The sequence below is a fragment of the Paroedura picta genome, chromosome 2 (assembly GCF_049243985.1).
Source record: "Paroedura picta isolate Pp20150507F chromosome 2, Ppicta_v3.0, whole genome shotgun sequence".
NCBI classification, from domain to species: Eukaryota; Metazoa; Chordata; class Lepidosauria; order Squamata; family Gekkonidae; genus Paroedura; species Paroedura picta.
In genome coordinates, this window is record NC_135370.1 from 144,992,226 (window position 1) to 145,008,542 (window position 16,317).

General features: G+C 41.3%; 1 long non-coding RNA gene across 1 annotated transcript; it reads right to left on the bottom strand.

Annotated features, from left to right (window-relative positions):
• Positions 1–323: 323 nt before the first annotated feature.
• Positions 324–15,015, bottom strand: LOC143828816 (uncharacterized). The gene is made up of 3 exons (XR_013227899.1): positions 14,936–15,015; positions 1,809–2,069; positions 324–1,050 (listed from the first exon to the last, which is right to left on the bottom strand). It is a non-coding gene; the product is annotated as an uncharacterized LOC143828816 (long non-coding RNA).
• Between the last annotated feature and the right edge of the window lie 1,302 nt (positions 15,016–16,317).

Here is a 16,317-nt window from a genome sequence, read left to right on the forward strand (position 1 = left end):
CTAGGGCATTATATCCAACTGAGGTCCCTCCCCTCCCTGAATCCCATCCTTCCCAGGCCCGACAACCCAAAGAATTTGTGTAATATAAAGGCATATTTGGTAGCTTCTTCCCTTGCATATATTTTGCTTGCCTCAGTGGAGAGAAGGGTATTGTTTACTACTTTTTAAAAAATGGTGTCTTTTGTAATTTGCAAGCAACTATAGTCTCTTCTCTCTGAAGTCCATACAACTCTTGTTCCTGGCTGCACATGAAAATGAAAGAACAAGACTCTTTTCACAAGGAATTTTTTATTAGTTTGGTTTATACTGCTGAATCCTCTAAATATCTTCCAGTTTATGAAAGAAATTGGTTTCCTTTAACATCTAACAAGATAAACTGAGATTCTATTCAAGCCATTGTTGGGCCTTTCTTCTTTGGCAGTAGAAACCAGGGCTTTTCTTTCCAATTGACTGCAAGATTGTATTTAGTATTTTTTTACGTTGCTTTGCACAAATAGAAATGGTGACTTGTTATGACAAGATGAAGACTTCATGTTTATACATTGCGGAAGAAAGGGGTGGTACATAAATAAAGTTTTACAGCTTTTAATACAGATGAAAAGGAAAGGCATCAAAACCATGCACAATTATCTACCCTCTGCCTCTTTGTTTGCTCAAATGAAAATGTGGGAAACAAATCAACCCAAGGTGGGAGCTCAAGGACGATGAAAGAATTTCAAGCAGCATTAGGTTTTTAAATGATGCTTTTGAGACAACTGCCAACTGTACAAAAAAGCAACCCTCGACAAAACAATTTGAAACAAGAGACTGTGATCACAGGGAGCACTTGCGCAATTTGAGCCCTGTAATGGTGGAATGGCGAATCTCCAGTACCGTTTCCACACTAGGAACTTCACTGCCCCAGCTCCTATGCTGGAGCACAAATACAGGATGGATGAGATGCACTGGGCCAAGTGCTTCCTCATGTGGGAACAGGAAGAGGCGGGGTAACCTGCTCCGACTCAAACTCCAGCCTGCAGCCTGGTGCCAAGCCTTCAGTGCGGAAACAGTCTGGAGACATTAAAACAAGAGAAAGGATGTTTAGCACAAGGTTCCAGTTGGTATTTACCTCAGTTCTACAGTATACATGCCATGCAGAGAACTTTGAGATCCCAATGAAAACTGTGGCATCATTATTGTAGTGGCCATGAGTTGTATAGTATGCCAGAGAAGAAGAAGAGTTGGTTTTATACTCTGCTATTCAGTACCCGAAGGAATCTCAAAGCAACTTACAATTGCCTTCCCTTCCTCTTCCCACAACAGACACCCTGTGAGGGAGGTGAGGCTGCCCTTTTTGTGGACTTGGGGGAAGCCCAAACATGAAAGAGCGCCAGTTGCGCATCACAATACATGGAGCTTTGGGCTTCAGTTTAGCACTACTGATTTCTACACAACCGCTAGGTCTTGGGCACAAAGTCAAACATATACTAGGACTAATCAATAATGTTGCATATTCTGTAGTTTCTTGCAGAATAATTCACCCACCATTTAAGCCAGGCCAGCCCTCTCCTGCCCTCATATCCATCCTTCTGTTTAGTATATGGTATCTCTCCCTGACGGGTCATATAACTTACAGGAGTTTTAATGTAAGAGGCTTCCTGAATACAAGCCCTTAGGAGCAAACAGTGGCTATTTTGGAAATTTATGGTGATCATTTTTCTAAATACTTTGCAGACAAAATCACTCACATCTAATCTGGCTTTGATGACATACTACCCATGTGAATTCTGAATGTTCCTGCATCTTGTTGTAATCTGTTTATAACTTACCTAACTTATGTAGCAGATCCTGAAGATGAAACTCAAATACTTTGGCCACCTCATGAGAAGGAAGGACTCCCTGGAGAAGAGCCTAATGCTGGGAGCGATCGAGGGCAAAAGACGAAGGGGACGACAGAGAATGAGGTGGCTGGATGGAGTCACTGAAGCAGTTGATGCAAACATAAATGGACTCCGGGGAATGGTGGAGGATAGGAGGGCCTGGAGGATCATTGTCCATGGGGTCGCGATGGGTCGGACATGACTTCGCACCTAACAACAACAACAACAACAACTTATGTAGAGTTAGGTAATTATATGTTATACATACAAGTTCCATGTTCTGTTTTTCCATTCCATGTGAACTGCCCTGAGCCTCACGAGAGAGCAGTATACAAATTTAATAAAATAAAATAAATAAATCTTTTGTTCTTCAGGTGACTATGGATTCTTTTCATTTAGTATACTCAGAGAATATGAATAGAATACTGGCCTCCCACCTCCTTACTAGACTACTGTACTTCTGGGTTACTTAGATCTGCTAAAGAACACGATACATAATTTAATTCCTCTATTGTTCCATAGATGTTATTTTTATTTACCTTCTTATTTGTTGTTACCTAGCCTCAGGTTTCAAGATGGTGTAAATTAAAAGTCTAAAATGAAACTACATACTTACTTGTTATTTATTTGCTATAGCTGTAATTCGCCCATTCTCCAAGGATTTCCTTGTGAGGTATCTTTTGGTGTAACACAATCAAATATGATGGTGATTTACAGAGATGATTAATTAATTATTAAATCCTAAATCAGTTTTTTTTAATTATGGATTATTGAGGGTTTATGTAGAATTTGCTTCCCATCACACCAGACCAGTAAGATCTCTATAGCATTCCAGTATGTGTATATGGCATCTTAACCTCATCAGGGGAGATAAATGTGGTATCAGACACTAGAGTATTGAATATTCTTTCAGTCTTTGTTCCTTTCTCCCTGTATATATTAATTTTATAGATCTTTTTATTGTCTGAGCTATGCTGGTTGCGTGAGAAGCAGAACAATAGGCCAAGCACTTCCATTTCACACATGCCACCTCTATAATTCAACAAAGAGTAGTAAAAAAAAAAGATCTATAAACTTGTTATAAATCAGTGCTCTAAACTAAATTAACCATTGAAACAGATTATCATAAAAATAATGCCATAAAAGAGATTCTTCACCTCTGTGGGTCTGCAGGGGTGTGTGTGTGCGTACACACACACACATGTGTGCACACTCACATGGGCCCAAACTGGAATCACAGTTCTAAGGGCATGTAACTTGTCATATAGTATTATAGGGGGGAGACAGGGGTGGGTCAGCTGGAGCGGGAGGAGGCAGGACCTCAGTGTCTAGAAAAGTAACTCATAAACAGATTCACTAAATATAATTATTCCACATAACTCACCTTTAGTAGTAATGAGTTATCTTTTTTTCTTATGAGCATTGAATCTTTCCCTTTGCATAGCTAGACCTCCATAAAAGGAATCAAACAGCAAAATTTTCATGATTTCATAATCCAGAGAATTATAATATCTCTCTTGTGTATTAGGACCTTCTTGACTCCTATAATCAATCCTTGCAATTTATAAGTTAATGGTCCTAATGTACGGGGGGAAATGTGTTCTCTCTCACCCCAAAAATGCATTCCCTCTCTCCCAAAACTATCAGCCACACAATCCTAAACATTTTGGAGCATTCAAAATGTTTCAGATAAATTATTGCAAGCCCTTTCAGCCCTCATTTTGCTTTCCCCCTATTTCTAAATGGGTAGAAGCAAACCAGCCCAGCCTGAACAGGGCCAGTTTATTTTGGGGGATTGGGTCATAGATGTTCAAGTGTGGGAACACCCTGAACCTCGAACCAAACTGAAAGTTTCCCATCCCTAAATAAGAGTGTATGCTCCATTCCCTCTCTGTAGCTTGTCTGCAAAGATGTTTCACTGCTGTGCTCCCTCCTTGACAGGATCTGATTAGTAGGAAAAATGCTGTTGCCCAGAGAAAAAAAGCAAAATCAAAGAACAACAGGATGAGTGAATTCTGCTGCTGGGTTGGTCAGCACCCAAACTCAAAAAACACAGATTTTTTTTTTTTTTGGGGGGGGGGGGAGAGGATAGTTGTATCATTTGACTAAAAATACCTGATTCCTGTAAAAAAATTGCAGTAACAACTCAAAACAGTGATTTGGGAGAGGGAATCTTTTCAGCTCAGGAATTCTGTTTTGCACCCCCTACAGAATAATTATCATAGAGTATTGGGAAGCTACCAGGATGCCATACTAGTATTACAGCTAAAATATGGATGGTGAGCATCTACAAAGCTATTTTAATTCACCTTGGAGAAACAAACTTTTGAGACTTTTCCAGGGGGAGAAAGGGAGGAAGCAAGAAAGAGAGTTCTAGAATTGCAGCTTGTCCTTGACTGTATTAGATTAATATATTTAGCCTTTTCAGTGGATTTCAAAGATTTATTTCTCATTCCAGACTAGAGAAGGATCTGTTGACACCAATATTTGGTAGTAAGTATATTTGTCACAGTAAGTATATTTCAGAACTTAGGAAAGTGTCCCAACAATGCTGGATCACAGAACATTCCCCCCAAAATCAATATTGGTTTAGCACTATAGCACTCAGCTTAGAATGTCCCCCCCCCCCAAAATCCATGGAAGATCTCCCAGTGAAGAGTGGGGGAGTAGCAGCATTGCAGGAAGTGCTACAAACATTGTAAGCAGCACACCAAGGTGATTCAAAAGGACAACAAGGGGTATAAAAACAGAAGAAAGCAGTTTCCCTGAAAAGTGACTCAACCACACTTTGCTAGCCCAATGCAAGTGGGTTTGTGTGAACAGGTAAATAAATTCTGCTAGCAGTTACTAAAACATGTCTGTCTGAAATAAAAGAAAAAAATCCATTACCAACCAGTTACTAAAACAGAATACAAAAGCAGTTTGAAAATGGCCAATCTGTCAAGCCCAAATGTGTTGTGATTAGCTTCAGGTGAGAATAGGTCAATTCTGACATCAGCAATTTTAATCTTAATTTACTGTTAAGATTTGTGCTTTGGGTTATTTTTACTAACCAGATTTCCCCAGCAGACCAATCAAGTTTTATAGGAGGCACAACAAATAAAGCACACCTTGTTGAGAAAGCTGGGCTCTACATGGTATTTTATTGGAGTATCTCAACTTTACAATAGGTTTATAAAAGTGAGGAATTGTTACATTTTGAACAGATGTTCAAAACCATGATTCAAAATCTGCTAAAAGAAGAATATAGAAGAGAAATGTTTTACTTATGTTCTCAAAGCCAGAAGTGATATAGCTACCCAGAGCACCAATGGAATACAATTCTGCTGTGTTGGGAGGCCTACTCAGAAGACCCCAATCCTAAAAATCCAGAAAGATTTTATTTATTTATTTATTTATTTATTTATTTATTTATTTATTTATTTATATTTTTATACCACTCTTCCCTATGGCTCTGGGCGGTTTACATAAAACATAGTGATGTGCTTGTGTAAGAAGAAGGAGAAATTATTTCATCCTCTTGTCCTACCTCTCCCGTTCACCAAACTGCCTGACTATTCCTCTATATGGGTCGCACAGCCTAGGGAAGACAGGTCCTACTTCATGTCAAAATCATCCATTTAGCAAGAAATAGGATCTCTCCTTCTTTTTCTTTTTGGCAGGCCACTCCAAATTTTTATTGTTTATGTTATGTTGTCTTCAGGAAAACCAGCTCCAGGAGACCCTAGTGTATATCATGTGAAAACTCAGTAAGTAAATAGCTCAGTTGGACTATGTCCCAATCTTCATGTTTTGATCCATAAACTCCTTGACTGATACAGGAGAAAATCAAGACTTGGGAAGCAAAGGGTTCAAATATGAGGAGACAACAGCAAGCGGGGCCTGATGTCTCCTCCATTATTTTTCCCCGCTCTCAAAAGGTCTTCTGGCTATGGACTGGGGCTTGATAGATGAATTGAGAAACCAACATTTTCCTCTAAACTGTAACTTCGAACAGCCCCTAAAACAGTACCATACAGAAGAGAACTATTGTGGCTCCAAGATGTACAGGGCTTTAAAGGTCAATATAAGCACCTTAAATTGAGCCCAAAAGAAAATTGGGAACCAGTGCAAATGGAATAAGGCTGGAGTGATATGGTCTGTATGACCCAATACAGTCAATATTCTGACCACAGCATACTGTAACAAATTTTACTCCATATAGTCTTCAAGGGCAGTCCAATGTACATCACGGTGTAGTTATACGATGTGTATCCCCAGGAAGGGCCACAGTTGTCTCACCAGTCAAAGCAGCCAAAAGGCATCTCTACCATCTGTTTATCCTACAAAAGTTTGGGTCCTGGAGCTTATCCATTCTACAGCAATGCAAGCCATCAGTCTTACAGACCAATATATTTCCCCCTTCATTTTGGGAATAGCTCCTCTTTCTCCACCGCTATATTAGATTCAGTTGTTTCAAACTTTATTCATTTATACTTTTTATTTTTATTTTTATATCCAGAGGGACATGGTTTTGCAATTAACTTCCCAAAGACCATGAGCCTTTCATCTGTTCAACAAATGACTGGGAAGAAGTGACAACAAACATCTCACCCTAACCCAGTCCACAGCCTTGCTAGTGCTGTCAAACCCTTTTCACCCTTCTTGCTCTGGATGCACCTTCATTTGCATTCCTACACTTCTTCAGGACTCCACTCCACTCTGCATATTCTACCTCCCTGATCCAGAATTATCTGATTCACCAGGACCCTGGGTCTGTCTATAAATCAATCATCTAGTCTGGCTAATAGAAAAAAACTTCTGTGCAGAGCCCACCAACTAGTCCATAAAATCATAGAGTTGGAAGGGGCCATACAGGCCATCTAGTCTAACCCCCTGCTTAATGCAGGATCAACCTAAAGCATCTGTCCAGCCACTGCTAGAAGACTGCCAGTGAAGGGGAGCTCGCCACCTCCTTACGCAGCCCATTCCGCTGCTGAACTACTCTGACAGTGAATTTTTTTCCTATTATGTAACTAATATTGTTCTACCCATTCCTGTGTGTCTTACCCTCTGCTGCCAACAGGATCCTTTCCCTACCCTCCTCTAAGTGACAACCTTTCAAATACTTAGATAGCAATAATTCTATAGCAAGTTCAGGACATTCACTGCATAAACAAACTAATCCCAGAACTGGTTTGCCAGAATTATGGTATAACCATCTCATTAACTATTCGTGGCAAGGACTGTAGCATCCCTAGTTGTCATATTTCTGAATGGGATGTGTATCCCCATAGTACCAGTGAAACACACTAAAATAACCATAGAAGTCCACTGAATATCCTTATTTTGTAAATAAAAACACATTATTAATCCCCAAGATTTACAAAGACAAGGAACATGTTCTTTCCATTAAACAATACTGTTTTTGCAGCACAAAACACTAGGTCAGGGGTAGTCAAACTGCGTCCCTCCAGATGTCCATGGACTACAAATCCCATGAACCCCTGCCAGCAAATGCTGGCAGGGGCTCATGGGAATTGTAGTCCATGGACATCTGGAGGGATGCAATTTGACTTCCCCTACTCTAGTGCATTGCTTGTTAATCTACAGTTTTCATTTGTCGCAAAATTCCTGTAACATAAGGGTGTTCATTTCAGACTGCTCATTTAATCCTTATAGCCTCATACAACAATATGGACAAGTGTTGGACTAAGACCTGGGTGACCTGAGTGACCTGGGTTCAAGTACTCTTCATTCAGCTATGAAGCTAACCAGTCACTCTCTTCAGCCTAACTTGCCTCACAGAGTTGCTGTGATGGTAAAAACTGAGGGTGGGGAGAATTCTATTTGATGCTCTGAGCTTGTTGGAGGAAGAACACACAGACAGAACATTTAGAATCACATTTATGCCTTTTCCTTCCTCCAAAGTACTCCAGGGAGCTCAATGTGAGTTTGTGATGACGCATCTATATGGAGATGATGCAAAAGTGCTTATCATAAGTATGCAATGTTGGCATATTTGTGCTGTAGTTCTCAGATGGTCCCATTGATGTGTAGATGCTGTACAGAGATATGTACGGACCAACTCAAAGCAAAAGAACCTTTGAAAATTATACCCACCACGTAGAGCATAAAGTCCTTTTGAACACTTTTGAGATGACTATAGTGATTCAATTGGTTCTAAGAGCCTGTTAATTAACTCACCTGACTGAAGAGTCTCTCTGTATGTTGAAAGGGTGCACATACCTCTTCCATCATAAGTATAAGGCAATGTGCTCCATACACCAATCCTTATAATCATAAACTTGGTTCATGTGACCTCAAACACCTCTTTTTGAGGGAAATGATTATAGAAGTGCGGCCTCATTCAACATCTGGGCCTCCCTTGGGTGATACGTACGTCCTAGAGGAGACCATCCACCACACCATCTTGGGCAGATAAAGGAGAAACACTTACTTGTATATAATCCTTGTGTATTTTCAGACTTTTGCTACTATTCTCCTCTTTCTTTCCTCCATTGTTACAATGAAACAAGTGGTTAAACATAAGACTATGTTTCTCAAGTAATGACTTGTTCTTTTTTAAATAAAAAAAAACCTCTGTGAGGTCAAGTCTCGCTTCTTCTCAAGCAAACTGGTTGGTTCCAGAGCAACCTCGTTCCAATGTGTACGTGATTACATTGAGCAGGAACAACCAAAAAGCGTAGGATGTGGCTCTCACCACTTCCTTGTAAACTGTCAAAACTGCTGAACCTCAATCATGGATTAATAGCCATGGACTATGTGACTCAAGGGCTTTCACATAGCACCTGAAACCTTCAATGTGATCATGTTACATTGTCCTTTGAGACGGGAAAGTACAGCCACAAAATGTACTAGATTCAAGTTTGAACTGGAGAGTTTCATGACTCAGACTTAAACAAGCTACATATCTTTTGCTCACGTATGAAAAACCAGAGGCAGTTTCTATGAACTGTTCTGAGACTGGAGTGGGGGAGATGAGGCCCCCCAGCTTGCTAGTTTTGTTTTTCATGGAGTGGCTTTCATTTAGATAATGCTGCTCCACACATACACCATGCATAGATAGCCTGAACTGGTATTAGGAAAAGCTTCATCGCTTGATCCTGCTTATTGTGTGAACTGGACCTGAGTCTCCAGTCATACTGACTTGAACTAACATAGTGATATGTGGATACAGCCAACTATAGGGCCCTTGATCTTAGCCAAAAGTCCAAGACGCAATAGGCAAAACCAATGACATGGGTTCTTCCCATCTCATCATTCTACTTCTTAGTAATGGGGTGTCAACCATATGTTACGGACCCATATGATTGGTCCTACCCTCTCTGCTCCCAGCATTCATACCCATATATGACCTTTCATTACGACATTATGTCATGGGTAGCTCCCATTATGATAGGTATGAGTGGGACCGCTGAATGGTAACACATGGGAATAGAAAGTGGGGAGGGGGGGTATCTTCTCTAAATTGAGTCAGCCTGAGTTGTCAGTTCAGTCACACTGTGGCAGGTTCAGGATTTCACTACACCTGTATTTTCCACAAGAGCTGAGGCTTTACAGACCAAGAGTAAAAGAGAACAAACGTCAGGACAAATCAGGGAACCACTCTTGGGAGAAGAAATCGTCATATATTTCAAAAACACAGCATGGCCTAAGGAAATCCAATCTAGGTGAGGCACATTTAAAATTTCAGTTAACTGGCTGATGCTGAGAGACCACTGGTGAGAGATTGTGTCCCAAAACCCGGTACTTAACTAATAACATTTGGATGTTTACATAAAACAGGCACTGCTGAAGGCATAGCCTTGCATGATATTTCTTTATAGCATATATATTTATGTTGAAAAAATAAACCCACATTGTTAAGTTTCAGAAGATGCACGAAGACAATGATGGCTACTTCTTTGTAGCCGTTTTTTCTTGCTAGTTCACAGCACCACCTAGAGGCCTCTGCATGTGCCAAGCTGCACTTTCAGTTTTCCATGCCCTCGCAGAGGACTACACGCATTACTCCTTCTGTATTTAATCTTATTTCAGATTGGTAGGCTGATAAACTACCTTGCGGTTTGCAAAGCAACAGGAGTACAAAACCTCAGTAATCCTGGAAATAAATATTTTAATAATATAAAATATCTGAAATGGCATGTTGTGGTTGTAATTGAAAATCGCCTTGGATTCACCCAGCTGTGATAGAAACCGATTTGGTGCACCCTTTATAATCATCTACTTCCTGTAAAAGCCCAAGAGGTGAGCTGTTATAAGAGTTCTATATTCAATGACATTTAGATGTTAAAATACAATACAGCAGCACATGAACCTTGCAGAAATTGTTAAAAAGAAAAACTATAGTGTCGTGCAGAAATCATTCACCAAGTTCTCAAAAAACAAAAGAAATAGGTTATTGCCATAACAATGTACTCTCCATTTATTGTTTGCCCTGCTCTATGTAGCATAGTCCCCCAAATTGCACCAGATGGTATAATGGGTATTTTACAACCTAATAAGCTCTCTTTATCCTGGATATTTGAAAGTTTGTCTGTCAAAACACAGCACAGTGGTGGTCCAGGACTCGACACAATCCTTTCTCAAGCACCAGTGGTTTAATCTTGGTAGTTTCTAACTCTTGTACAGCCCCATAAAAGATGCATGCGCTAGTCAAAAGCAGCAGAACCCTGATCTGGATAGCCTAGGCTTGCCCAATCTTGTCAGATCTTGGAAGCTAACAGAAAAAGAGAGAACTTGTCCCTGATTATCAAAATCAGTTAACAATATATTTATACAATCTCTATTTTAATGATAAATGAATCAACCAGAATGGACTCTAGATTTTGTTCTGTTTTCAAAGTAGACCTTTCATCAGGGGTTGTTTCCTCCTATGATTTTGAAACTTATCCTAGAAGTTTTCAATATTTCAACCAACTCAAAAGTTGTAATCAAAATTCTATGCATATAATTCTATGCAAGTACCGGCCTTCAGCTCGCAGGGGTGGGAGAGCTTTGTCCAGATACCACTCCCCAAAGCTCTCCCATACCTGTGAGCTGAAGGCCGGTAAAATAGAGATTGTATAAATATATTGTTAACTGATTTTAATAGCCTGGGACAGGTTCTCTCTTTTTCTGCTCGGATATTTATTCAGAACTGCCTGTTTTTTCGTGTTGTAGATCTTGGAAGCTAAGCAAGGTTGGCTCTGTGGTCAGTACTTGGATGGGAGACCTCTATGAAAATCCAGGGTTATTGTACAGTCCAGGGGCTGGCAATAACAAACCACCTATGATGGTCTCCCTTGAAAATCTTACAGGTTGCCATAAACTGGCTGTGACTTGATGGCAAAAACAAAGCAGCTGGTATCCCTGCACTTTATTGATCTGCAATGGCATACAGGAGTCACGAGCTAGGCCAAATATACTCTGGTTCTTTTTTGATAGGAGGGAAGGAATAGATGGTTGTGAGCAGTAAGTGAGTTGTATCTACCCATCCTTTTTTGTCAGCAAGATATCCCATCTGTGTAGAAAACAAGCCTGTGCCTTATGAGTCCTGCCATCCCTTCCAGACTCTTGCTGACTGAAAAAATACGGGTGTCACAAGGTCGAAAGTCACAAAGTTGCGGGGGTGCAGATGTGCAGTACCACGTCATGTACACAGACTGCTTCAGATTAATTGCGCCTTGAAAAGGCAGATTTCTTTGGGAAAAGTCTTGCGTGTGGCAAAGAATCATTAATTTCCCTTGAAGTGATTCCCACACAGGATATGGAGTCTCTAACAAGCTCTTCGGGCTCTGCCAATTGTTTAGTGCAGGTGTTTAATCCAAGTGCTCAACGGCACGTAGGGAGCAGTCATTTCGCAGAGAGTGGGCCGAGGAGGAGCCACATGCCAAGTGTCACCAAACTGCAAGGGGTTGATTCCTCAAAATCAGCAAAAACCTTGGGAAGCTGCTAATTCTTGTCAACAAGAGCTGAGGCTTTATGGAGCAAAACTAAGCAGAACACCCTGACGCGCACAAGAACCGAGCTGCTTCTGCCAAAACTCTCCTTTTTTTTTATTATTGCAGCACTGAAGCACTAAAAGTTGCCATAAACAAGCTGATTGCTCATTTCTACCTCTTTCTGTGCCTGTAGCCAGGGAAAGCAGCAGCAACAGCCTTAAGTGGTGCTTGCTGGGATAGGAAATCTCTCTTGAAGGTCACGCTCAATTTTATTTTTAGTTTTATTAGAATTTCTTTATGCACAACGTGGAGGAGAAAACAATGTATACATATTTAGGATGAAAACAGTAATACAGACATCGGAAATCCTTCCTGGGCTCTGTAAGGTTGTTCACGTAAAGCTGCTTACAGCAGCAAGGGGAACATAAATGAATGCTGGGTGACAGAAGGGTATTGGTTCCCTCTTCTGTGGTAACAGCTGAACTTTTGAACCCTCGAGAAACTATTGAAGAGATTGCCCAAATCATAATGGACCTGGGTGTACATTCTCCTAATAATCTAAACTAGTTTAAATAGCACAGTGACATCAGCTCCAATGCCATGAAAAAGATTCCTATCTTCTATCACTGAAGGAACAACAATTGAAACATTGGGTAGGCAGGAGGGATCACTGAGGAAATGTTAAACAAAAAATAGTGTCCGTTCACTGACAGAATGTGTCAACAGAAGGAGCCAGTGTCCATGGGGAGAGAGTTCCAGAGTTCTGGTGGCACAGCTGAGAAGATCCCTTCCTACATTGCCACCTGCCTAATCTCAGAAGGTGGGGGACCTGAAGAAGGACCACCAAAGATGACCTTAGTGTTTGGGTAATGTTTCAAAAGGGAGTCCTTCAGGTATATTGGTCCCAAACCATGCTAACCAGACAAAGCTGGTAAAAGGAAATCCTGGCCACATGCCATTTGCACATCCAGCAATAGGCCTGGGCCTAAGAACACCCCGAGATTACAGACCTGTTAATTCAAGAGGAATGCATCCTCATCCAGAATGGGAAACAATTTACATCCCAGGACAGAGCCTCTACTCACTAGTAGCACTTCCATTGTACCAGGATTAAACAATGGACACCCCCACCCAGGTTTAACAGGGATATTGGCTTCTTATCTCACTACACATGCTAAATCAGTTCTCCCTTCTATCCAGAAATTGAACTTTGTGGGTCTTTGGGGGGGCACTAGGTGGACCCCCACTCCAACCTGTTTGTACCTTTTTGTAATATTTGAGGAAATTCTGTTTCACAGTATCTGAAGAAGTGTGCATGTTCACAAAAGCATGTTCACAAAAGCTTATACCTTGAATAAAACCTTGTTGGTCTTAAAGGTGCCACTGGACTCAAACTTTGTTCAAGGAACTATCACTAATTCCTCCAACCTCAGGGCCATTTCGCACGGCTTCAAAGTAGCAGAATGGTTGCTATTTGGAAACGCTACTAATTTGCCATAACCCACGACGTCGTAGACAATCTGCAACAATCCTGAAACCAATCAGCAAAAAGCGCTTCGTTGTGGCGCTTTCAGGGGAATCCAGAAAAGTGGATTCACCCTCCGGATAGCGATACACTCCTGCAACCAATCTGCAACAGTAGCGCTAAAGACCTGTGCGTTACCATTGTTGCTGGTTCTTCAAAGTCCCTCCCCCTGGCTCTCTCCTCCAAACTTCCGGCGAAGCGATCGCCATTCTTTTTTCTCCGAGCGAGCGGGGATAAACGCACCGGCGAGCCTCTTTCTGTTTAGAGGCTTCCCTGGCTTCAGTCCTTCACCTTTAGTCACTAAGCACAAACCACTGAAAAGCCCGTTTGCTGAAATAAAGTCCCTTTATTTTTTACAAATAAATTCAGCCGAAAATCGGGCCCGTGAGAGGGGGGGGGATTTTTTTTTTATCACTCGAGGCAGCGTGCAAACGATCATACAATCAAACGACAGCTCACATTAGGCAGCTGGATGGGTCTCTCCGTAGCAACGAATCTACCTAGATTCGTTGCTATGGGTCGTTTGTTTTTTTAAAAAACCTTTCTTAAAGGGAAAGGGGCTGTTTGGGAGCATGCTAACGGCTGCCCATTGGCTGCTTGACGGCCAGGGGCGGGACGAGCTTGGCAATAGCGCTTCCTTTCTAGCGATTTCTGCCGAGACCGGAAGCCTGTGGGAAACGCTAAAAAACGCAACTGATTCCACTACAAAGGCAGGTATGCATAACGACGAATTCCACTATTTTAAATGGCGATTTTTCATTCCGCAAACAATTTGCAACAAAGATCCCTGTGCGAAAAGGCCCTCAGATCTCCTTCCTCCCACCCATAACAAAATACCAGATCAAGATTATGACCTGGACAACGTGTAGCAACTGTTAGCACCTGAGACAGGTTCACAGTCTAGGAACTGTGAGCCACCTTGAGTTATAAGGGAAAGGTGGAGTATAAATATTTTAATTAAAAATACATATAAAGGAATAGGAGTAAGGACAGAGGAACACTGTGGGGCTCAAACCATTACTGTACAACTTGATTGCATGCAGATCATTTGCTATCTTTCATCTAGGCCAGGGGTAGTCCAACTGCGGCCCTCCAGACGTCCATGGACTACAATTCCCAGGAGCGAACGCTGGCAGGGGGCTCCTGGGAATTGTAGCCCATGGACATCTGGAGGGCCACAGTTTGACTACCCCTGATCTAGGCATACGTCTAGTCTTATCTCAGTATCAGTCTCCTCCCGCCCTGCCCAAGGCAAAACTACACCATACAGGGTTTGTTTTTATTTTTTAATGAGTCAAGTCCAGATGTGACATGCAGCAGGGAAAGAAATCCCCCTCCCTCCTCCTGGGCCATTTTGGCTTGGGAAAAGGTCAGGGGGGGAGAGGCAGGAGCCCCTCCTCCCCCATTGCTGGAGTCCCAAGTCGTATCTGATACCTGCAAACTTTTAAAACAATGGTCAATGCAGCTGCTATGTGGCTGAGAGGAAACTGAGCTGTGTCCAAGGAACCCAGACCCAACCCATTCAAAATCTTATCCTGTAATTTGGATTTCATTCTCTCTCCCCCCCCCAGTCCCTCTGTCTCCCCCTCCTCATAAAAAACAAAATCTCCTCTTCAAAGGCTTACCCTTTTCCCTGCTGCTACCACAGGGAACAGCCTTTTTCTTCTTCTAAAGGCCACAAAGGCTGCTGCTGCTCACAGTAATACTATAAAAACAGGACCTGGCAAGTCTGTCCCCTCCCAGCAGAACAATGATTCAGTGATCAAGACTCAAGTGGCTGGGTCATTCAAATGTTACTTCAACCATACAGGAAACATTTATGGGGAAAGCAGCTCCTGTGCAGTTAGGCTAATAGTTTAAAAGCCCATTAATAGACACATTACCAGGATACATTCAGAAGAGTGACAAATTTCAGATGTAAGTTTTATATGCAATTAAAGGCAAAATGTACTTCCAGCCATAATTGTCACTCAAATTGGGATTAAATTCTCTGAGAATTCCACAGAAATTCAAAGAAATCAATTAAAATCTTCACGCGGTAGAGGAAGCACGGGGAGGTATTTGATACCCTGTAGTCAAGTAATTACATGGCAGGCACGGACTTATATTTGGCACCCAGTTGTAGACAGACTGTGCTGCACAGTATGCATGTATTTGACCAAGCACTGAGCTACAGGAGGCACACAAGGACAGCTGCAGAATGGGCACAGGGAGATGTTCTCGCCCCAAGAAGGCAGAGAGCATCACAGGGTCAGTGAATTGTATTTTGCACCCCAAGTAAGACTTTAGGGAGGAAATATGCTTTGCTTGAACATCCAAGAAGACAGAAGGCAATATAGTAGAATGGGTAAAGCAGGATTTAACACCCTTTACATAGAAACACTGAGATCAATGTTGTGCTCCATTCTTCACCTCACATTGCTCTTCGTAAGAAGTGTGTAACCATAAGACAGATGCAATTAATCTCAGTTTACAGTAGACTATGTGCTGTCACTACATTCAAAAGTCCTCCTGTGATTTTAAATTCTGTGGTCATTCAAGATGCAAGGAAAATATTTCAGACCAAATGCACAATGAGGCCACTGCCACACACCATTGGACAAAATGGTACCCTATTAAGAATCAGTTCAGTATCCTGAACATATATATAATTAAATAAATATAAAATATTACATCTTGCTATTTAAAACTTAACCAAGTATGTGTGGAGAAGAGCAAGGGGAGATCTAATTTAGAGATTAACAATCAAAGACTAAAGGCATATCAATACTGCACAGTCAGCTTAATAGTTGTTGTTCCTCCCCATAGAACTCTACCGACTGTAAAGGGAACAAGGGATCTCTAAGAAAAACGTCTTGATACTGAGATGTATTGGGAAAATGGGTAAACTTACATTTATTTGAGTAGATCCAGTTCACATTTATGTTCCAGTCGAAAGAAGCCTAATCAATAAATACAATACAATACAATACCTTTATTGGCATAAAGCAGATAAGCAGGATAAACA